This window comes from Ixodes scapularis, unplaced genomic scaffold (assembly GCF_016920785.2).
Source record: "Ixodes scapularis isolate PalLabHiFi unplaced genomic scaffold, ASM1692078v2 PGA_scaffold3__209_contigs__length_174095766, whole genome shotgun sequence".
NCBI classification, from domain to species: Eukaryota; Metazoa; Arthropoda; class Arachnida; order Ixodida; family Ixodidae; genus Ixodes; species Ixodes scapularis.
Window position 1 is genome coordinate 143,064,076 of NW_024609868.1, and position 15,657 is coordinate 143,079,732.

A 15,657-nucleotide genomic window follows, 5' to 3' on the forward strand; every position below is an offset into this window, starting at 1 on the left:
CCTTATACATGATGGCAAAAACAGATCAGAAAACACGGACTACGAAGAACAAACACAACAGGACAATGTTTTACTCCCAACTGAAGGATTTTAATGAAGGAAATAAAGACAGAAAAGAAACATGCGCAGTATTTTAAAAGATTGCAGACAAATAAAGGACCACACTCGCCAATCGGGAAGCGTTTGAGTAATCTACATTTCTACCCGTTCACTACGTCACTCATTTTTTCCGGGAGGAAGGATACCTCTTTTGCTGACAGCGCCAATGAAGGTTCACTAACACACGGATGCCCATGACACGAAATGTGGAAGGACTCTATTATCTCTCTCGTCACCCTATTTCTGTGTGTGCCCAGAATGGTGACCCTCTCGAAGTCAGGCCGGCAGCTGCAATGATTGCAGCTGTCGGCCTGACTCAACCCAAAAAATCGTCGACATATCAAAACACCCTTTTTACAGCCGATGCTCCCACAGCACACTCCAGACCCCTATCGCCCCCGGACGGGTAAATCAGGTAGAGGAGTTAGAGATTTGAATATTCACTCAGATCTCTACTCCTTTAAAGGGGCGGTGCAGCGATAATCAATTGGAATGTTTTTCACTTTACGCGAGCTTACTGGGAATAGTGGGACTGAAGGATATCACACGCAACGCCACTGGCCAAGAAACTCCTTTGTTGCGGTATATTTCACGGACAAAAGCGAGCGTTTTTATTCAATCTCTCCTTTGCAAAACTTGATGGCGTAGCTGGGCGGTCGCAGTACCGCCCAGTGACGATATTTGAATGCGGCTCATAGGTTGGACCCGAGCATTGCGTGGACACTCGATTTGGGCTCGTGATAATCGATAGCTCGAGAAGCATTCGGGTAGTGCTCGTGTCCAATCGCTGCAATGACGACAATAGCCGAACCATAAGAATGTCTGGAACTTAGCGAGTGTCCTGTGCCTTGCCAACACCAGTGCGTGGCTATGATCAACATTAGCGGCATATAATCGGCTCCAGATCACGTGGCCGCTTGTTCTGGCTGCGAGTTGAGGGAATGAACTATGCTCGTTTTTCTTTCATTTTTTCTGCGACTTCTATTGAGTGTGGTGAAAAAGGAATGGGTGTTTCACAGGTCATTAAAGTCAGGGATCCGTTCTAAGCGGTATTCGCGCAAAGTACAAAAATCGTTGCATAGCCCCTTTAAATAAAACCTTGGCACTAGGGATGCGAAATGCTAGGGAAATAAATACTAATTAAAAGCTCTACTAGCTGTTATGATGTTCTGTTAGGATCAACTAAATATGTTAGTCGTACAAGAAAAAAAGAACGAACATGTGACGCGGGAGTTGCTATTTATCTTTGCCTTATACGATGCTTGCGTAGCTCAGGAGTAATGTAGTGGGTGTTTTTTTTTTTAAAGGTGCCTTTTATCTAGGCTGTGTGTATTACAAACATAATATAGTAAGGGTGGAGGCGAGCTGGCTAATGTTAACCATGTTGAATAAACCTGAGACTGTGGCAGAAATGAACATAGTACAAGTCAAGTCAAATTTGGGGTTTTACGTGCCAAACCTACGACGGGCATCTGGCACGCCCCAGCGGAGTACTGAGGATTAATTTCGACCACCTGGGGATCTTTTGACGTGCAACCGAAAGCTCGGTTACACGGCGCCTTCTCCGCAATAAGCCTCCGTCATATTGCGGGCACCTCGGCCGGGATTCGAACCCGCCACCTGGGGATCCGTAGGCCGGCGCTCTCGCCTCGGAGCCACCGAGGCGGCTAACATATAAGTCGAAGGAACAGAAAAGGATAGGACGACGTCTCAAACTCAGCTACCAGGTTTATTTAGTCCGCCTCCGTATTCGCCACTCCAGCGACCTATAGGGGGCGCCGCCACCAAACAAACATGGCGGCTGGGTCCAGGTCGCGTCGGCTCGGTTGGGCCGCCTGAAAGGGTGGCGCATTCAATTTGACAGATTTTTTTTTTGTTTAATGCCCGATTTTATAGGTATTTTAACTGCGACGGGTGAGTGTAGCCGCTGCAGATAAACTTGCAGAGCATAGTTTTTTTTCCCCCGGTGTTTTTTTGTTCTTTTCATGTTAAGCTTTCGTTTCGGAGATTTTGGTTCAAAATCGAAACTATGGGCTCCGAAGAGACGGTAGTAGACTCTAATCAGTTTTGATCAGCTAAGGAAAGCGGCGATGACTACAGAAATGTTCCACCGAGAGTAATTTTCAGCTAACACGCATGCCTCGACCATGCGACTTATGTGTCCGCAAAATCAAGCTTTTGTGCGTGTCCGCGTTTAAGGAACAGCTCCAGTCGTCTGCTCGGTCAACAATACAGGCTGCAGGGAAATTACGAAAATTAGGCAAGCGTTTCTTGAGCCAAAGAGCATGTTAATTAGCTGGCGGCCCACTAAGCAGCTGATACTCGTATTTCAATTCAGGTTTTAGTAGCAATCGAGAAGTCATTTTGACGAATATACGGGTTATGTATTATATTAAGTACTATGACCCACTAAAGCGATGTTAATATCTTCTTCGGGTTGAAATATGAGCTTAGTTGACTAGCTAATAAATGAACTGCTGAATAAAAGTATATTTGACAGACAGAGAGATACTACTTAAACTCGGCCAAACGGTTCTAGCCGGTAGAACGGAGGCGAATACGGACAAACTGAAGAAAGTCTTCATCGGGTATTCACGCAGAACCTCTCTGCATTGAACTTGACTTCGAATCGTGAACGGAGAAAATTAGTATTTTTTGTGGCCGGTCAACCTGAGCAATGTTGACCGGCCACAAATTGCTGCTGGCTTCGACGGGGGTATAATATAACTTGGAAGCTGCCGTGACAGCTTCCAACTTTGCGAGACGCGTCCGCCACCTTTTGAACGCAGAAAATTCCCCTCATTAATCTTATGCAGCGAGCAGGTTTTCCAGAATCAAGTAATTGCGAAATCAGCCCAACTGCTTCAATGTGGTCCAGAGGCTTTTTTGGCGAAAAGCAGACAAGTTGAGTAGCGAACGCACTGACCCGCGTGGGTGGCTGAAACTTGAAGCTAATTGAACACAACCAAACTCAAGAAAAGCAGCTATCGAACTTTCCCATTTACTTGACTGCAACATTGGTGTTCCCTACAATGAAACACCTCGTCTGTCGTCCTCAGTCCACTGTTCTACATCCTTATAAAGAAACCACTTATCAGTTACCAAGTAGTCGTAACTTTGAATGTGATTCGAGGCTGACAAGAAATCAAAACGTTTTTCCGTGATTCCTCCCCATCCAAAAAATCGAAAGCACGTGACCGTGTGTTGTGCACTAAACGGGCTTTCAAACACGTGATGGAAGGGAACAATCTACTGAGGCTTCACCACACTAATGTACACTCAGGCAAACTTAAGACATTTTCGGACTTTCTTCAAATTACATTGTTCGCCAAAGTGCCGACAACACGTGCCCGCGAAAGCCACACTCTAAGAAAAAATGGAGGAAAAAGGTAGCAACGGCGCGTCTTCCTCTCTTCTGCTAACGCGCCCCCAAGCGGACACGAAGCTTTCTCCCGTCTGCCTTCTCCAGGCAGACGGGAGAAAGCTTTCGCCCTCCCGTCTAATCTTCTTTCGGTTTTGTTTTTCGAGCACGTAGCGCACGTTGTTTTATAAATGTTGTTGAGTTGATTGAGCTTCAGCGGCAGAGAAGGCCGCCAATAATTCCGTCTTCTAGTCCAAACGTGCAGAACATTTCGGTTGCATTGACGTTTTTATCACTAATTTTATCAAACGAGCAAACGAAGCCGCTAGAAACAGCGAAGTTCCGGAGCAGTGCCAGCACTACGTACACCCTGGGTAAGATGGCCGTCTCCGGATTGCGGGAGCCACGCCGAACTACAGCAGCGTAACCACGCGGAACAGCGTCGACGTTTTTGACGTTATGCAAATCGCAGGAACTTGCGTCCAAGACAGGCAGGTTTTGCTGCCTGCTGCCATGGGTGTTCTCCGCGCTGAGTTCGGTTCTGTTTTCGGATGCCGAGTGCCAACCGGCGTTCAACGTGGTCAACCCCCGGTCACAGTCACAGTTTCGCGACGCTGACATTAGCGTCGCCACCATCAGCGGCGCTGTGTATAGCGTCGCCACCGGCAGCAGCGCTTGGGTGGTGGGGGGCTCTCAATAATACAAAAATACAAATATGGAACTTTGTTCGCTAACAGTAATTTCAACAAAACGTCTTCACCGCACCATGAAAATAAAATGCAATTTATTTTATATATTTCTTTCTGTTCGTTCTGTTTTCGGTCTAAAACCTAAACTCTAAACCGACTCGCTGGCCTCGCCGGTACCCTGGAAGGCGCCGCTGCCTCCCCCCCCCCCCCCCCCCCCCCCTCGCTCTACCCTCGCCCAAATTTGAAACTTCGTAACGGCGGACGGCGGCGTCGCGTGGTTTTGTTTACCCAAGGGTCGTGCGAGCGTAGTTTCGCGCTCCGGCGTTCCGCGCGCCTGTCGAACTCGATGGATATTTTGGTGCGAACTTTCAGAGACTTTTGAGAGGTGCATTTTACGTGGCCATATCCCGATGGTGCTCGAACAGCGCAAATGCCAAGACCACAAGTTTTTGTTTGTTCATTTTTTTTTTCAAGAAAAGGCAGGTGAGTGTGTATCTCCCGTACTCAGTTCTATTTGCTCAGCGAACTTACCATTAAACTTTTGCTGCCCATAGCTGTTAGTTTGCAGGCTCGTTCTCGCAGTAAAAACATATGCTTTCCCCCGAACAACTACGGTTTTAATGGAGCTAATGGTATACCCTTAGCTCCACTTCGATTTGTGCACAACTGCTTATTTAAAGTGTAACAATTGGGTTTAATCTTGAAAATGGTCTTTGGCGGTCCTCGAACAGACGGAGGATAATAAAAAGAAAGAATGAGGCTTCCTATATATATTAATTTGAAGTTTCATTTATTTCTGCATGGTTCCGGGTGCGACAACGGCATTATGTCATTAGTTTGTTCTCTGTAGATGGACATTTGTTTTGTTTTAAATCAGTTTAAAATTTTAAACATCATGACCACATTGTCATTACAGATGCTGGGACATATGGAACGAGCATTTGAACGTTGTCTCAAGGAGGAAGAAAGCTTCAGACACTTCGTGGTTCCCAACCAGTTATACAGCCTGTTGAGTGCCAACATTTTTCGAAGCTTTATTTCACATTTTCATCTTGCTTGCGTGAGAAGCTTTGAATATGTAAAAATGAAGCTAATGATTGCTGGGAGCCACCTAAGTGGCTTATATTTCTTAAATCAGTGCACAGCTTTACTTTCAGTGAACAGCTGATCCAGCTTGGCATGTTGAATGCGTAATTATGTGGGTCAATGTGTACACTTGTAAAGATATATGTTAGTGACCATTCCCAAGAAGTGATAGTGATAAAGTTAGTGATAAAGCCCATGCCCAAGAAAGTGTGCGGTCACACATGTAATAATGAAGTGATGAGATCGTGCACAGATGACAGAGAGGTGCTGGCGATGTCAGTGATGTGATTGCTGCGCCAATTGCGCCAAACTGCGCCAAGTGGCTAACCCTGCTACATCCTGCTACATTTTGCCAAAATATGGGTGATCTGCACCAAGCCTGCGCCAAAACACCAATTTCGGTTGCCTTTCAACACCGAAACTAAACTGAGTACCGTAATTGAGCATGTGCATTTTATGTTCTTGTATTTTTTTTTTGCCGTTTTGTTTTTTGTGCTCTCGTCGTCTCGTGGTTCGCGTCTCGCGTCTTTTCTTAAAATATTTTCAGCGATAGACGCGGGTGTGTCTGGACGCTGCGACGCTGCTGTGCCAGGTAGCAGCCATGCCGTCATGCTGTGAAACGAAACCACGTTTTTGCACGGCGGGAGTTTCTTCGTGACCTTAAGCATTCTCTCCTGAAAGCAACGGCCGTGGGAAAACGATATTTGTTCCCTTCCTTCCAGTCACCGTGGTCGCGCGACGTCATCGGGTTTTGCTTTGCACACGTCGCTGTAGATATAGCGCTTTTTAAAATGAAACTAAGTGCTGCCGCAAGTTCATTAACATTCCTGTTCTTGTTTAAATCGCACGTTACTGTAAAAATCCTTATTTAATTCAAAGATTGCTGTGTCCAAGTATTGATTACCTAGGTTTCGCTCGGTGGGCTTTATTTTGCACTCGGTACGTGAAAAATCTGCCGCGAAAGAAAGTTGGTGAAGTGAGCTAAAACAAAAATGGCAATGTATTAGCGGCGAGATGTTTTGGTGGCGCCGTCCTATGGTTCCCCCTTGTGACGTCATTACCTTGCGAACAACAAGTTCGATGGTGTTTGTAAGTAGCATGGTGGAAGCCTGAAATCATTGCGCTCTCAGAGCAACACTCCCAACACCGTCGAAATTAAAATTCTTTCATTCCTCTTATTTCCGTCGATGGTATACCCTTTCCGACGTCATAGTCAGCTTTTGGGCCAATCGCGGAAGGCCGACCACAGCGACGCTTTCGGTCGCGCACGTCGCCAATATAGCACAGCGGGCTTGTTTATGTCGAGTTCAGTCGTTGCACAAAGCGCCCCAAGAACTTTTTGACCCTGGCTCGTGATGTCTGCATCAATGCGCTCAGGTTCTTCTTTTTTTTTGTACTTCGTTTGCCAGCCTGGCAAGCACGCGCCGCCGCACTTTTTTTTTTTTTTTTTGTCGTATGCTCGGCAGTTACATTTTGCACAGAATTTTGGGAATCAGTAGGCGACGGAGCGGAATGGCACGGTTTCGGTTTCGATCAAACAGCCGTTGTCTCCGCTCGCGCGACAAAGCACGCGCATCTGCAAGCCTGCCAAAGTTTTCCTCACGTGCATGCAAACATTATTGCACAACAGAGGCACCAGCCTGATGCTTGCAATCCATTGTTTTACGGTTGCTTACTTTTGACGAACATCTGGCACGTCGGGAACTAGTATGACGGTGCCCAGCGGTTTTTCGGAATTGCTCGGCAATGCCTACAGTAGTGCGCTGTACATTTGTGGGATGTCTTAGTAGTAAAACCGCAAGGAGCGAGTTTTGACACAATAAGTCACATCAGAGCACAACACAGCACGAAGTGCCCTTTCTTTGTACAGCACTTGAAACGAAAATCTATATTCTTCTAAGAATATCTGCTCCAAAAGCCACTTATGCTACTCCGAAACACTGTTTTGGCTGTTCCAAAAGCCGCTTTTGCTGCTCCAGAACACTCTTTTGGTTGCTCCGAAAGGTGCTTCAAAATGGCTTAGGTCGATCACATCACTGCGATGTGAAACTGGAGCTTGTGGGCGAGGTTGACAAAATGATTTTGTCAATGTTTTATTTTTGCGCGTATGCAGGTGCAGTGCTGTACTTAATTCCGTTTTAGCATCTGTGCAATAAATGTGCCTCGAAGTATTTCGGTCGCAGCTGTGGATTCCTTACTGGACGGCGGGACGCCTCGAAACAGAAGAACAACGAACACACATGACTACGCACCTTATACAGCTGAAAGCGAAATCGCACATCGTATATTACGTTAGGGACTTTTAGCGAACTGTTACCGTGTTCCGCGTACTGCACTATCGGAGCCTTTGAAACATGCTTTATAGGCGCGCACCCGGAGTGATACCGTGACAGCGGGGCGCGCACTTAAAAGCAGGCTTCAAAGGCTCCGATAGTGCGGTACGCGGAACACGGTTTGTTAAAAGTCCCTATTATTACACTACCGGGACCGGGCGTGATGCTCAGGAGCCTGGATCCAGGCTCCAGCACGACCCCGAAAGCGATCCATACGATACCACCCTACAAAAATAGAGAGGCGCCATGTTGGATTCTTTACGGCTTGGCTTAGAAACGGCTTCAAAGTAGGCTACTACGTCCCAAACGTGTATATAAAAGTCGTTTTGAAAAGTAAGCCAGATATTTTATTAATAGCATGGTTAGCTCTTAATATAATTTTACAATTTAGCGAATATAAAATAATAAGTTAACTCGTTCAAGTAATGAGAGCCCCCCACCACGGACGAGGAATTCGGCGCTACTGTACAAAACTCGACTCCATTGGCCCTATGGAAAATGTCCTGGGGTTGACGTGGTTCTGAATTTCTGCATGTCAGCAACATCGGGATGGCAGTGTTGTGGGTTGCGAACGGAAGACTGGAATTATGGCCGATGTGACCGTGTGTTCGCGTATCAGTGGTGTAACAAGAAGATAAGATGACGTAAACTGTCGGGCATTGATGCCACTGGTCAGGCCGTGATCGGAGGGGGCGGGGTGTCGCAGGTTGACATTCCGCTTCACATTAAAAAGTTTAAGACCACCCGAGAGATTAGGCACGTACAATCGATCGACTTGCGGATTGTCATGTTGGAACGCTGGTCTGAACAGTAAGCTCATATCGTACAGTGGCCAATGTGACTGTCAGCTGTCTCCTCGCCGACAGCGATTGCGCTCTGGGGAGACGACTGAACAGTACAAAATTATGACAGAAAGTACTTATATTTACAGTGTGGAATTTTAGCATTAAAAAGAATAGTAGGTAAAATCGAAAAAAAAGCTACCCTTTATTTTGCTATTTAAATATACTACTGTTCCTCGAGAAACTGCTTTTTAAGTGGCGCGCTGGGATGAGCGCTAGAAGTTTTCAAGCTCGCCACGGCGCAGCTCCGTACACTGAACACCTGCCGCAAGTCGCGGCTTTGACTGCATTTAGGTTGATCGAAAAGCGATTTCTCTGCCCGTAAATCATCACTTCCAGCTGAGTGAATATCCGCTCTACAGAGATTAATTCAAGGCGGCAATTACAACCAAATAGAAAATACAAACGCTACAGTAGAAATACAGGCTACGACGTGCCGTACAGGGAAACCAACTAATGGCTTCGAACCACTTTGGAGCGGCTTGATTTATTGGCCTTCGATTAATTACGGCATGATCGAGCGTTTGCTTTTTAATAAGAGATTCTTCCCTTGGGCCATTCAAAATACTCTCAGAGGTATGACATTGCTGGAAAAAGATGAGCATGCTGGGAATATTTTGTATTGCTTAGGGAGTCACCGAGTAATTCCGTACGTCCAAAACGACCAGTATAAAAGACGGAAACGCAGAACTCGGGTTAGTGCGCCGTTGTATCGATGTTTGTATATGCGTGTATGTGTATGCTCTCAATGTATGTTCACCTTATGCTTATAGCACAGTGGTCTACTTATAGTATGCGTAATGTGTCTACAGCTAGGTCTGTGTAACAGAGGCTCCCGAAGATCCCGATGCGTAATGGTGGCCTGAAGAAATACAAATATTTTTCGTAGTACGTGAATGAGGCGGTACCTAGCACCACCAAGCCTAGCTACTTGCAATTACTCTGCTTGACCCTGCCATCTGGTGCCAAGCGATTTAGCCTTCTTTCACGCTACGCGATCAACAGCGGCTTCGAGCTTTTTCTTTTGAGAGCGGCTTTGGTTACGCGGATTGGTTTTCCATTCCTCCGTGATGTGCGGTTGACGAAGGAATTGTGACTCGAGGAACAGCAAAGGTAAGACGTGAAGGGCGCGAAGCAACTGGGTATCGGTCGTCTCCGTTTAACATCGCAGTGCTGACGACGAGAAGACGGAGTAACTGCTTTCGAAACGGAAGTTTCTGTACCTGCGGGGGGAATCTGGCTTCGGAAATAAACACAGCTCGCGGAAAACTCGTGTTACGCTTTTATTTGCTGCTCCTCTCGTCCCGTACGGGAGGCGTAGCGTCCTCTTTAAGCCTTATTGAGCTCGATTTGCTCGATTCAGGGCCGCCATAATGAGATGCAGTCGACGGAGGAACTATTTGCTCCCCTGCTTCAGGGACGAAAGTTTCTCCCTTTCTAAAGGAACATAGGTTACAAGACCGTTCCTCCCCTCAGGGAAAACTATCGATACTCTTTTTTCTAAGAGTGCACCAGAGACGCGGAGGGGCGCAGAACGACCTGTTCCGGCTGGTTCCCGGTTTTTCCGCTTGGTGGGGTCCGTTTTGCTGGAGTAGCGAATCCACAATCAGCCACCACCAACACAAGGGGCAACCTTTAACCAGTTCAAACGCCAAACCCTCCAATCAGCCACCATTAACACAAAGGGACGACCTCTAAACAGTCCAAACGCAAACCCTCCAAAACACAAAGTAGTAGAATGGACGGCCTTCTTGCCGACTAACAAAAATAACTTTATAATCTCCCCCAAAATTTAACAAAAGGATCAGTGCCTATTCTATTCTAATAGAGGTTCACAAGAAGAAACGATGCACTCTCCACCGAGAAAAACAACAACTTTATGTTAGCGATGAAGGGGTGGCACACGCACTGAACCTGGAATGGGGCAAAGGTGTTCAGTACACACATCCCATTCACAAAAAAAAAAAGTGAAGAAAGAGAGAGAGAGAGAGAGAAATGGAGGGTTAAATCTAGTCTGTTTGTCTATTGCTCATCTTGGTTTTCCTTACTTCAAGTATGGCTTAATTCATAAGTTTATAAAAATCATTTATACAAATCGGAAAAAATGCGCCCCGCGCCCCGCGCCCCGCGCGGGGCGCGGGGCGCATTCGAGGGGGTTTGTCCGCGATTGCTTTCGCGAGGCCGGCTGCATTTACTTCGCGGCCAGAAAACATTCGAAGAAGGAAACAAAATAGCAACAAATGGAATGATGTCTTTATTGAACAGAGCATCTGCTTGCTGTGCTTGCCGCAAGTGATCCGGCGTTTTCGGTTGACAGCGGCGAGGCGAAGCATCACCGATTTAAGCGGCGTCGGTTCCGATCGTTCAACGCTCCTGCTCACCTGTTAGCATTCGTTATCCACTTTCAAGTCCCTGGTAATCCTCACCGCGTCTGTGCACGCACTTGGCGCTATTCACCGCACGGAACACCCATTCAACTGGCTATGGGACTGATCCCATTTGGGCGAGAGTCCGAGAACCGAACCAGACCGAACCCTTTCTGGCAGTGTTGCCAACTCAAAAATTGAAAACCCGCAGTCGGAATCTCGAAAACCGCTAAAAAACCGCTGAATTCAAAACACAGCGCGAAAGACTTTTTAAACATTTTTTGTTGCTTTGATTCTTGACAAAGGTATAGATCATATCAATGCCATCTGAAAGGAAGCTTTTCTTTTTTCTTTTTTTGACTAGAAATCTGTCACGCCACGCCACAGTTCACCCAGGTGATCCGAAGCCAAAATTGCAGAGTGAGCGCGTACGAACATGGCAAGGGACCCTTCAGCAGTGCGTGACTAGCCAGACCCGTTCAACTCGTAGAGTCGTCTGCTACCAGAGGAGAAACGTGCAGCGGCCGAAATATGCTTCTTCGTTGCAGCGTGCGTTACCAAATCTACATTCTTCGCAGATAGTTCCGTTTTGAAATAGCGGCACCTGGCTCGTCTGCTATCACCAGGAACCTCCAGTAGCCAGTCTTTAAGTTTGGGGTCTTATAGCCAGTCTTTTCTAAGCTTTTGAACGTACTTCACCGCGCCCATTTCACGAAACTGACAAAAACGCCAAAAGAAAATTGGAACATTCATTCTGTTCAAACGTGCGCGCACAAAAGAGGGAGGCATGATAACACACACCACAGCGCACTATAGCAAATAACACTCACACCTTACACACGAAAAATAAAGCAAAATTCAAACAAACCGCGCTGACTGACAACTCTTTTTATATAACTTTGTCTTCTTCAACCTCTAGCATCACCGAATTTCCGAATTCACGCGCACCGATCTCCTAGATGCCTAAAAATGTTTTCTCCTTTTCTGTCAGGTGTAAGGATGGTGTACTTATACAGTTGTTATAGTTCCTGGCGGTATGTTCTGCTTCGATAATTTCTCGAGTTAATTGGTTTCTGTTCCTGCCTAAAATTGTACAGGATGACAAGTGAACGTCGCACCCACAATCCCGGCAGTGTATGCCTAGATGCCCTGAGTTGGCTCTGGAGCTGTTGTTGTTGTGTTCCCGGAGCCTATCGTTAAGGCATCGTCCGGTCTGACCAATGTACACTTTCCCGCACGAAAGGGGAAATGAGTACACCACTTCATCGGCACACTCAACGAACCTGTTCTGATGGTTTTTGGTGCAGCATACTGTTCGGTGGAAATCAGGTGAGTTGACTTGTTTACACAAGTTGCCAAGCTTATTGGGAGCAGTAAAGACGACAGTGATGTTGAACTTGTTTGCAATTTTCTTGATTCCATGGGAGAACCTGTGGAAGTATGGAAGCACGACAGGTCTCGTAGATCTTTCTCTGGCTCTTGGTGTGATATATGATGTCGTATTTTTTGTTTTCAAGATGCTCTCAGCAATCGATGTTAATAATGACGTGGGATATCCGGCGGATGTTAATCTGGAAATTTGGGCATCGAAGCTTATTGAAATAGAATGCTCGCAAGATTTTTGAAGAGAGTTACTTAGACATAATTTGACGATTCCTCTTTTTACTAGCTTAGAATGTGCCGAATTGTACGGAAGAATTGGTTTTTTATTCCTTGGCTCATATTTCCAGCATATATAAGTGTGTTGTAAATTGAGCCTGAGATCGAGGAATCGGATTGATCTTTCTTCCGGAAGCTCATAAGTAATTTCCAGTGGTTTTAGGCAGTTTTTAAAAGTAGATAGAACACCGGCAATAGTGGTTGGAACATTACTGTTCTCGGCGTCAGGAATGATCAAATAATCATCGACGTACCGGAGGCATGTTCCGATATTCGACGCCTTAATGTTTTGATGACGTCGCAGGCGTTACTCTCACAAACCAGAACATTACTGAGAGTAAGCGAAGAAGACTTACTCTATGTAATGAATATGAAAGGTGCATAGTCGACAGTAAATCAATATAAAACTTCTATATCTCTAAAAAACCGCCAAGCTTACATAAAACCGGCTAAAAATCCCGCCGCCCGCAAAACAATAATTTATCCCGCTAAACAGAACCAAAAACCGCTAAGTTTAGCGGGAAAACCGCTAAATCGGCAACACTGCTTTCTGGCTGCTACGTGGAGCTATGGAACGCCTCCATGTTTTTCACTCAAATAAGTAGACACATAAACGCGCGACTCCTTGAATTGGGCGGCGACATGCGCCACCTAACGGACAGCGCTCAAACTAAAGAAAAAAAGAAACCAGCAATTCTTGCTCTGAGCGCCTCGCCAGGCAATGCCGTATGTACATATCCCACGACACACTTCACTCGTACGCGACATACAGACATCACAGCATTTTATACATCCACGCATTCAGAAACAGCACAAGATACAACATCACATATTTACACTCTGCATTCCTATACACACGTCTAGTCGACACCACCAGCTTATTGGCGACGTGCGCGATCGAAAGAGTCGCTGTGGTCGGCCTACCACGATTGGCCGAACGCTGACCATGACGTCAGCAAGGGATTTCTCATCGACGGAAATAAGAGGAATGTATGAACTTCAATTTGGACGGTGTTGGCAAAGTTTGTTTCAGAGCGCTATGAATTCAAGCTTCCAACATGCTAATTACAAACACCATCGAACTTGTTGTTCGCAAGGTCATGACGTCACGAGTGGGAACTAAGCGAGGGCGCCACCGTAACATCTCGCCGCTAATAGACCTTTGTCCGGAAGTGCTCTTTTTAGCCTCGACCGCAAGGAGCAAAAGGAGCAAAAGCGAACAATAATCTCGAACCCAGACGCTCACGGGGAGGGGGGGCTGCGTCGGCCTGCGCCGACGCTTCCCGTTGAGGGCTTCTTCGCTGGTGTGCCGACTGCCGTTTCGCCGGCATCGGTCCTGTTTACCGCGGTATGTGAGTATAGTGCGCGTAATGTGAGAGCCGTGTGTCCATACGCCACTTTGCCGCTGTTGGTTTACATCTAGCGGAGCCAGAAAACATCTCGCGACGAGTTGACCGCGCCGCGAGTGACGAAGAAGAAGCAAACATGGCGACGGTGGCTCCGGTGTTGAGTGTCTTCAACGTCCTCGTGAGAAGGTTCCCCTGCCCTTCGAAGTTATTGCAAGCACCACGAAAGATGTGGAATCATCGTCTCAACTACAAATAAGCAGGCCTTCACGAGCAACAACGGTGCCGAGCAGGCGCTCGGCACAGTTGTGTCAGGCTCACGCAGCCAGCGGCACAGTTGTGTTGGTCGTGTCGTCAGATGTTCAACAACGCCGAGGTATTTTCATTTATCATTTGGAATGGCTTCAAGAGTGGGAAATTAATCTATTTCGCGGATTGTTAACGCCGAGGCGAGTGCCCTCCGTTGCAGTGCCGTCGTCGCGCAAAGTGCAGAGAAAACCGGGTGGCGATGGCGGCGGTGCTCTTTGATCTTGCGCCGTCGGGTTCGTGAAGTCCGGAGTAAACGTACGTACGTGCGTCTGCTGGATCGGTGTTTTGGACTTCCTCAAAACTCTTTCTCACGCGCATTTTCCTTGTGAAGCTTAGTAGCTCATTACACCTCATCGTCGACTGCGCTCATTTGACTACGACGGACGAGCCTGCGTGATGTGAATTTCACTGCCTAAGATCCTTGGTGTGCTGTAACGAGGGCTAATAAAATATCACCGCGAACTTCTGAACAAACGAGTCGAAGTTTCGTCTGCTATAATAACTGATCGCCTGTCACAATATTAATCAGTAGCGTTCCTAGACTCCGCCCCCACAGGCACCGTGCTTCGTTGCCCGATAGTAAGTGTCTCCTGGTACCTCGTAGAATTCCAGCTCCCACTTCAAGTAAGTACCATCCTTTAGAACTGGCAATTAATAGTTTCGAACCCAGACGCTCGCAGTGTGTGTGTGTGTGGGGGGGGGGGGGGGGGGGGACGGGACGCGTGCTAACATACTCGGAGCCCTCGTTTACGCCGCTTCGCAGCGGCAGACAAGGCGCCACATTACAAAAGAAAGCTAATCCGAGCTGTCTATGTAACTAGACCCATTCGCTAGTCATTCGGTGAAACGTCGTGGTCTCGTTTTCATTCGCAAAAACGGCGTTCAATCAAGTGAACGCCTCCCACTTATTTCGGCTCGGCAGAGCCGCGCTGCCGCGGAAAGGCAAGCAGATCGCGAAAATCGGTCTCAAACGTGCCACGAATGTAATGTCGTATACAAGAAGCCAACAATCAAGCATTTGAAAGCTACAAGAAAGCCGTAGCGAAATATTTACTACGCAATGAACCCGGACTGAAACGCGGATGTAAAGGGTCAGCAGACACCGAGAAGATTTAAGACAAGAAAGGCTTTCTCTTGTTTTCTTGATCGAGATGGGTTCTCGAATGTTCACGACATCTTATCTGTTGAAGAACGGGTCGCGGAGGCTTCTGGTGAAGACATCGTTCGCGATGTGCCGGTGCATTCGGGCAGCCTGCCGCATCCAGCTCCCCAAAGCAACGCCGCCAACGCAGCCCCCCCCTCCTGCCTGCCAGTTCTCTCCGCGTGGTGGCGCAAGCGTAGATAAACATGGCGGCGCCCTGGAATTTGCGCGGACACTGGTCTATATACTGCTGTATTTTGTGTGACCGATTAGGATGGTGACCACTGTCATATTTTGCATAAATGCGAAAAGACTGTGCAAGATTTAGCCGTATATATTCTTTTCCTCTACTGCCCTTAGGAAAGTGCTCGTATCTCTAATGTAGGGCCATTGCAAAAGTGAACTGCAGGTTATAAATAAATTTGA